Here is a 9,347-nt window from a genome sequence, read left to right as displayed (position 1 = left end):
CTGACTTGTTTCCCCAATCCAGTCTCACTCCCTCCATCTTATTACTAATACAGAAGCCCATCATCTTCTTTAAAAAGCCCATCAAAGGTAATTCATTCCAAGACCCCAAATCTCCAGTGGTTTCTTTAACAGACATGACGGGTGTCGGTATTTGGTTAGCACACAGATAATGAAGCTGTTCATAATGGCGTGAGAGTACAGAAGAGAAACTAGAGCCCATGAAAGGGATGCTTACCTGCAGAGAACTCTGCAAGTCTGTGCTGTTGGAAGAGAGACAAAAGTCTATAGAAAGCCCTCTCTTATTCACAGAGCTGCATTTTTCTTCTCAGGTGTGTGAAGTACAGAAGACACTTACCAATGTAATGCATTGGACACATCAAAATTGACAAATGACTTACTTAACAAAAGATATTTGAATGCATGTAAGTTATTTTTACCCACGGGAGATTGCCCTGGTAAAGTCTATAAACCAATTATGCCCTGTGCATGAACTAAGCACCTCAACAGCTTCTTACTACAGCTAAAATAAAACCCCCAATCCTTACCATTGGCCTTCAGGGCTCTGCGAGACGCAGCCCCTCCTTCTCTCTCCAGTCAATCTCTCCATAGTTTATTATATTGACTTTTTATTTCTTGACTCTTTCAGCTGTTTCTACACTTGTGTGATGCCATTCCTTCTGCCCCACTCTTCACCTGAATAATTTCCATGGGGGCTCAGCCATGTTGAAGTATGTATGTCAAACTGATGTAAGGGTTTGACAGAAATGTATTCGCAGGAATCGCTGAAGAGCCTCCTGAGAGAATATTCCTATTAGGGTAGAAAGAATACAGGTGCTGAGATGAGCTCAACCCATTAACACTATTTATTGAAATAAAAAAGTGATTCTGAGGATAGCATGGGTTTATCACTAGCAGTTGTCTCATTCCAAGCCCGAAGACTGGAAGATTGTGATTTAAAGATTATTGTATAAAATTAGTAATTGTTTTTATCTTCTGGGAAAACTGGTTCACTATACAAAGAAAACTAAATGGGAGGCCTACTGTGTTAAATACTGAGTCACTTATCCAGTATCCCTTCCTTCCTCTTCTTTATCGACTGAACTTTGATTTTATGTGGGGTGTGCATTGTCAGTCTAATCATTCACTTTCCCACCCTCCCTGGAAGCTCAGCATGCTCATGCAACAGACGTATTCATGGCTAATGACACATATGTGGAACATTTCTAGGAAAAATTATACATTCTTGGGAAAAGCTTTCTCCCCATTCCCATACCTTCCTCTTTTGAATGAGGACATGATATCTGGAGCTCCAGCAGCCATCTGCTCCCCATGCAGTGACAGGCATGAAAGGATGGTCAAGAGTCACAGAGATGCTGGTCAGACACCATGAAGCCACCGAACAACTCCATAAGATATTCATTTCCAATTTTCCATGACCTTCTCCCAAGCACTTATGAGCAAATCAAATGCGTTCATGATGTCTAGATAGCTGCTCTGTTCTTATCTTCAAGGAACCACTATTGTTTCTATGACTTCATGCTGCAGCAAAGCTAAGAAGCCCTTGAAGTTCCAAAGGTACCCAGTGGTTTATGGTGGGATAAAGAACAAACGTTTTCCTTATTATTCCACATATTGAGTGTAAATTCACAAGTTGGTTATGAAATGGTGAGCGAAATATTGATTTCACTTACTCATTTCCAAGTAAGCAGCAATGACCTGAAAGGCAGTGTCCCATTGAGAACAAAGTTCCTGAATGCTGGGTGCTGAGACGCTGGCAGAAGCACATCAGCAGAAGGAGGCTTTCCTTTACCCTATCAGCCCATGACAAGGCAATTGGCAGGAATACCAGTGCCCTAAACAATAGGGCAGCTCTAATTGCTATTTATCAAACTCTTTGTTTGGAAAAAAGAGACTGCGCTTTATTTTTCAAGTGACTATGGAACAGTCACGCAGACAAGTTTCTCAGTCCTAAAGCATAACGGAGCTTTAAAAAAGCTGATTGTACAGTTTCACTGAAACTCAGGAGCTGCTCTATCCAATATGGCTCTTTAGATTTAAGTGAGTTAAATAAAATTTAACATTCACGTTCTCGGTCACGCTAGCCACATATGACTAGTGGACAGCAGAGATGTGGAAAAGTCCATCGTTGCAGGACGGCCCATGAACAGGGCTGCCCTAGGGCCTGAGGCACAGGCTGTCTGAGCAGACACTCCTCAGTACGTCACTTATGTAAATGCTTTGGTGGCCACTGGAAAGTAAGCTCCATGAGGAAAGAGACTGTTATAAAAATTATACCCTGTTCTATTTCTAATGCCTCATCAATAAATAATTGTTTAGTGAATTCAGAATTCTCAATTCAGTTAGCTATAACATGAAGTATGTTTTATTCTCAAAATTACTTGTACTTTTCTTTGGCCCTGAACACTCAATCTGCTTACAGAACGTATTTTATTTTCTTCCCATTGCATTTCTATTTAAATTTAAGTGCAGTTCAATGATTTCTTTAATTTCATCCACTTATTAAAATCTCCATTTCATTCAAGAAAATATCCCGTCAAGTGTAAATATTGTTTATAAGTCCCATGCACAGTTTCAAGTTGGGACACCTCTTGCCTTCTCTCTCTCCTTCTCCTTCCTTCTCTTTATCACTGGTTATCCCGCCCTCACCTTCCCACCTGAGTCCCTTCTTCAGAAAGTGCCCCTGTCATCTGTCTTGTTCAGGACAGAAGACAGAAGCAGGACGAGAAAGAAGAGTAAAATTATGTGACTGGCACTCCCCTTAAGGTGGGCAGTTGCTTTCTCAACACTTTCTCCTTGATGTCTTACAGGGATCTCAAACCTAATGTGTCCAAAACTGAATTCTCGCCATTTCTCCAAACTGAACCTCCTGTTGTCCTCTCTCTGTTACTTAAGCCAGAGCCCTGAGAGTCATGCTTGGCACCTTCCCATCCCTGCTCCCTAAATCTTGGTCTGCCTCTCATGCTTTCTGTGTTCTTTGCTGTTAAGGTGGTCTTATTTTACACTATTGGGGGTGGGGTGCAGAGCTTAACCTCCATCTTGGTTACCCTTCATCTTGGAGGAGAGTCTTCAGCCTTCTCCCCCATTTCGCCCAAAAGAACATCATATATTGTTAACCCCCATTATCAGTACACACTCCAACCCCTTTCTATTCAGATAAGCAGCCATCACTTCCGTTCTCCACACAGGCAATCCTATGGCTCCGACCCCTCCACTAGTCTCTGTATTCCATCATATAGGGCCACAGGAATTATTAGGATCCTGTTTGCCACAGGAATTATTAGGATCCTTTTCCACTCTGCAAGCACCACAGGGCCATCCTTCCTACAGTCCCTTCAAGCCCAGCTGTCATGATCTATTTCTGCATAATTCTCATCTTCAGAAATCTGCAGATGAAGTGGCTAAAGGTCCCTGCACTCAGTTATGCTCCCTAGCTTTCAGAGGATCTGGGTTCAGTATAGCCACCATTCAACCCCACACAATATGTACGTGCTATATCTGTGGGCACAGAAACATCCTCTCCCCTAACTCTTTTTTTTTTCTTTCTTTCTTTCTTCTTTGCCTGTATCTGTGGTTCAGAAAAGGCCATCAAATCCCTCTGGCCTCTCTAGAATGTAGACTTGGAGTTTCTTATCAAGAAACAGCATTCTTTAATCTCTCAGCCCTCAATAAAGTATTATCTTTATTTTCAGTATGACACATTCTTCTCTACAATCTCTTCTTTGTTTGTCAACCAGGGTGGAAGGGAATATCTCAGCTAGCACTTTGAACCTTAATAGGACTCATACTAGAGAAAAATATGTTTTCTCCCAACCCAACACAGTCCACCACACATTCTTAGGACCTGAAGGGCTCCAGATACTGAGCTTGACACCGTGAGAATAGCAGAAGCTCCTGCAAGATGACACAGCAGTTATCTGAACCTCATGAACACAGTTGATTCTCCCCTCAGTATGGGGGAGCTAATAGAATTGGAGATAGTATCTGATGGAGTTTGTTAGTGTCTTGATGGTCTGCTCCTTCTCTGGGAAATGAGGTTTCTCATTTCACAGTCAAGAGATGGTTGCTACAAACTCAGATGTCATGAGCACACTCATGGGAGGAAGAAGGAAAAGAGTTCATTGACTGAATCCACTCCTTTTCCCAGAACTCCCTGACGTCTCACAAGTCAGAATTCTGTCTGTCTCAAGGACAATCCAAGCTTCCAGGGAGGATGCAGAAGCAAGCACTTAGCCTGACAGTGACACCCCAAACAACGTCAAAGTTCAATCAGTAAGGAAAAAGGGGGAAATAGATATTTGGTAAGCAACTAAATAGATCTAAGACCAGTCAGGGATCCAGTGTTTTTCTTTGCATAGTGAACTAGTCTTTCACAGACCATGACCTACAGACCCATCTTTCTTTTTTTTTTTTTTTTTTTCTTTTGAGACGGAGTCTCGCTCTTTTGCCCGGGCTGGAGTGCAGTGGCCGGATCTCAGCTCACTGCAAGCTCCGCCTCCCGGGTTCACGCCATTCTCCTGCCTCAGCCTCCCGAGTAGCTGGGACCACAGGCGCCCGCCACCTCGCCCGGCTAGTTTTTTGTATTTTTTAGTAGAGACGGGGTTTCACCATGTTAGCCAGGATGGTCTCGATCTCCTGACCTCGTGATCTGCCCGTCTCGGCCTCCCAAAGTGCTGGGATTACAGGCTTGAGCCACCGCGCCCGGCCCCATCTTTCTATCTGGTCTGTCAAGCAACCTTGATCTCGTGCTAAATGCTCATATACATTAATTTTCTTGCATTCTCTATTCTTCTACATTGGTCTATTGCTTTGTTCCTCAATTAGTATCATACTGCTTTCAATATCTTATTTTACGGTTTTTGTAATATCTACTAAATGTCATTTTCCTTTTCAAAAGTGCCTTGGAGACTTGTGATTAAATTTTGGAATCCCTTTGTCAAGTTTGTAAAAAAAAAAAAAAAACTAGAATTTACATTATATATAACTTGTATATTATTTAGAGGAGAATTAATATATTTATAATGCTAAACTTTTCCTTTATATGATGTATCTTTCTATTTAATAGGTCTTTTCCTTTATGTCCTTTAACACAATTTTTAATTTTCTCTTTATTTGGTTAATTCCTATACATTGCTTTGGTTGAGATAGCCTGATGTAGTAGTTCCAGGCACAGATTGTGAAAGTGAATTGCCCAGGTTCAAATCTTAGCTCTACCATCACCTATTTATTATTGTAAATTACTTAATCTCTCTCTGTCTCAGTTTCCTTGACTGTAAAATGTAACTAACGATGTCATCTATCTCATAAGATTCTAATAATATGCTAAGCATCAAAATGAATGTACAACTCCTAGTTCCTGATAACCGATAAGCATTCCATCTATTTTGGCTGTTAGGATCCTTGATGTTCCTGTGAATGCCATCTCTTTCTCTGTTGTATTCTCTAGTTGGCTATTACCATTGATGTCTGTAAATTGATCTTATAACTTCTAAATTTTTGTTGATTCTCTCTGACATTCTTCATGCCTAATCATATCATCCACAAATGATGACAGCTTTTTCTTCTTTTCTTCTCACATTCATACTCATTTTTCTCTTATCTGTTTTATTGTGCTGAATAAGACCCCTAGAACTATGTGGAACCTAGGGGTGTTCCCTCAGCTGTTAACATGGGTAGAACTAGTGGTAACTAAATTGCTAATTTATTTCTCTTCAGATTTGTTAGTAACCAGTTTGTGCATTTTGAAGTCATAAGTTACAGTATTATGTGCATAGGTGTTCATAATCACTATCTTCTTGTTTCTGTCCCTTATGTTTGGTGGGAATTTTCTTACTAGAGTATATTTTGCCACATATTACAATTACTAGCCTTGTTTCCATGTGGTACATTTTCACATTTATATTATTTTTATCGCTGTACTTCTGACTATTTTAAACTATTTGTTTGAATTATATTTTATAAAGAAAGCAACATATTGCCAAATATTATTTTGTTACATAGTAGTCTAAGAATCTATGATTTTTATTGTAACCCTTTACTTTCATTGTAAACACTATGATATTAGAACTTACCTCTGCCATCTTATTTCACATTTTCTATTTGTCATACTTTCTTTTTTTTTTCTTTTTTTCTACTTTTCTGTCTTCCACCAGATAAATTTCCTTCTACTGGTTAAAGTTACACACTTAGTATTTTTCTTTTGATGATTTCTTCCGTTATTAAGACCTGTATTTGTATTTACTTTTCTTAAAAACTTGTGAAGTGCATCAACAAGACTTTAAAGTGCATCAACATATCTTCTCTTCAAAAAATGAGAAAGGTGGATTCCTATGTAAGCTCATGTCCCATTTGTCTGTCTCCAGTGTCCTCTTTCCATTCCCAGTTCAATCCATCATCTCCACGGATGCCATTAACTATTCAAGATCTAGATTTGTGTATGGATCATCTTTTCTTATTTTTTTTATTTGCATGTCTTTTTTGTTGTTGTTGTTGACAAACAGATATTTTAAATAACATAATGTGGAGTATGGAAATAAGATTCTTTCCTGCTCAGGATTTATTTGTTATTTATGCTTGCTGTAGTTGTTTTTGTTTAGGGTTTTCATTTTTTTAACTGATTCTTTAAAGTCTGTTGTGCATGGCAACTGCAGTCTATGCTTGGCTTGCTTAGTGGTAAGCTAATGATTGAACAGAGATTTCCTTAAATGCCTGGAACCAATAAATTTTCCAGTCTTTGCCAAGTGTGGTATAGGCCCTAAAATTAAGGCCCAACATTATATCAGCCTTGACACCTAGGGAGAAATAGGAGGACCTCAAATAGCCTAACTTCAAGTTCCCCTCCCTATTATGTTCCTATAAATAAGTCCCCTAGCCAAACAATCTTCCTCCTTATGAGGCCATGTATAGTACCTGCTTGTCACTGAGTAGCTGGATTTGGATTCCTACCAGCCTACAGAATTATTCAAGAAGCCAGTCATATTCTGAGGGTCACTATGCCCTCATTACTACAAAGTCTGCTTCCACAGTCCCTGCTTGTTCACTCTGATACCAGTCGTAACCCTTGTAAAGCCCTGTGTGATACGTAATGTTCCTCTCTCTCAGGCTGTGAGTAAATGTGACTAATAAGCTACCATTAACCTCATCTGTCCACTGTCTGGTGCTGTGTATTCTGCCAGTCACATGACTCTAAGGTCTGAATTCCTCTATTGCTAATAAAATGAAGATGAAGCAATCAACACACTGATGGGCTCTATGTCAAGCTGGGGCACACCTTCACCACCCAGCCAGACAGCTTACAGCTCTGCCTTAGCTTTCACTTCCTGCTTACTCAAAGGTTCAAGATCAGTCAAAGGTGAGCACTAAGGGATTTCTCTGGTCTTTCCCGAGTGTGCACACAGCCCTGTGTATGATATATTTAAGATTACTTAAATATATGACAGGATTTCCAAGCTCTCATGGAATCTCATGCCTTAGCTTTTCCTATTAAGCTTTCTCATTAGTCTATCACTTATCACAACTGGTATACATGCCCTCAGACAGCCATTATTTTAAGCCATCTGACAAACACCCCTTTGGGAGAGGCTTTTAACACTGGGAAAGTTCAAATGAGGTCAGATAAGGACAAGTCTTACAAGTAGCATCTTCCAAGGAACTACTGGACGATCAAATAGTGATTCTTCTTTGAGTATGAGTGTTTGAAAGAGCTCCAGCTCTATTCTGCTCCATCTGGTGCTGAAAATACAGGCTGTTATTTTTCAAGACTGCCTCTGAATGAGGGAGCTGGGGATAAGACCAGGGTAAGTTAGAATACTACAGTAAGTTAGAAAGCTCACTGTTTTTACTGAGATTCAAAAAGTTTATTCTGATCATTTTTCCAGCTTTTTCATCGCTTTTATGAAGAGATAAGCTTTTATTATTCCTTACTTCACCATTTTCACTGATATTATTCTGGCTTTTCTTAATAACTGCTTATTTCTGCTTTATGTTTCTCATATCTTCTTTATATCTTTGAAAACACTTTGTATGCTTATTTTAAATTCTTGTTTGATCTACTTCATTAATTATTCCTCTGGAATAAGTATCATACTGTGCATCTTTCTTATTAATCCTTGTGCATTTTATATATATATAGAACTAGAATGTGAGTCCCCAGTCCCCAATATATGCTCATATTCCCTTGACAGTATTAGTATCCTTGGATATTCAGAACAAGATACCAGACTTGAAGATATAATCCGGCATGGGAATGAGTGAAGTCACCAGGGAGAGAGTGTGTAGAGTGATATAAGAAGAGGATTATAATAGAGCTTAGAGGAATTATAATATTTAAAGGTTAGGAAAAAGCAAAAGAATCAGCAAAGAAAACTAGGAGCCAGAAGGGTGTGCCCTACGGGACTCTTTTGCCTCACTCTGGTCCCAGCCCTTCTAGGGAGAAATGAAATATTAAAAACAAAAACAAAAACAAAACCCCATGTTTTCCAGTCTCTCAGATTCTGCATGCAGTTTAGGCTCAGCCAATTGGATACACCTGATTGACACTTAGAAGATGGATGTGAGCAGAGGCTGTCTTCCTGCTGCCGTTCATGCTGGCAGGTAAAGTGCTGAAAATGTGAGGATCAAGAAGCAAGAGTGGCCTGATGTGTCATTCTCATGTCCAGTCCTCAGCTTCATGGGTGTCAAGAGGCATTTGTGGCAAGCGCAGTTGCTTTCTGATCCCTGGATTGCAGCTCGAACTTAATGATTCCAACCCTTGACTCTACTTCTGCAGCAAGTCCAATCATATTGGAGGACCTAATTTTTCATATTAAGTCCCTTTCCACTTAAGATACCCTGAGTGGTTTGTTTTGTACACTGAAGCCTGACAACAACCATGGCTAAAGTATGGCACTGGAATTTTGTTTATTGCTTTGCTCTAATAGACACATCAAATCCCATACCTAGAGAGAGTCTAGCCTTTCCCATCTGGACCTCACTCTGTTGCCATGAGCCAAGAAAGTCATGGAGAGAGGGGCCAGGTGGTACCCACACTCAGGCAACAAAAGCTGGCATATGCTTAGCTTTTCATTTAAGGTGGATCTGAGGAAAGATGCCATCCTATTGTTCTCAGTCAGATCACCCTGGAAACTGTTCTTTCTGCCCTCACCATCAGTGCTATATACACTTTCCCAAAATACTGAGCCTTTGTTTTACTGCTCAGCCATATCTCTGATGCCTTTCAGGATCTGTTCTCAACTTTTCTTACTTGGAATCTACACAGTCCTTGACCCTGCCTGTCCCCATAACTCTACCTTTTGGGAGGACAAAAATCCTCTTTTATTTACGGCTTCTAT

At 40.0% G+C, this 9,347-nt stretch overlaps 1 long non-coding RNA gene across 1 annotated transcript; it reads left to right on the top strand.

Moving 5' to 3' along the window:
- The first annotated feature begins 4,179 nt into the window (after window positions 1–4,179).
- LOC117081509 lies at window positions 4,180–8,757 on the top strand. Its single transcript, XR_004436181.1, has 3 exons — window positions 4,180–4,319; window positions 7,120–7,369; window positions 8,500–8,757. It is a non-coding gene; the product is annotated as an uncharacterized LOC117081509 (long non-coding RNA).
- Window positions 8,758–9,347: the final 590 nt, after the last annotated feature.

Source organism: Trachypithecus francoisi, unplaced genomic scaffold (assembly GCF_009764315.1).
Source record: "Trachypithecus francoisi isolate TF-2019V2 unplaced genomic scaffold, Tfra_2.0 Lachesis_group8, whole genome shotgun sequence".
NCBI classification, from domain to species: Eukaryota; Metazoa; Chordata; class Mammalia; order Primates; family Cercopithecidae; genus Trachypithecus; species Trachypithecus francoisi.
This window is presented reverse-complemented; position numbering and strand designations above follow the sequence as displayed.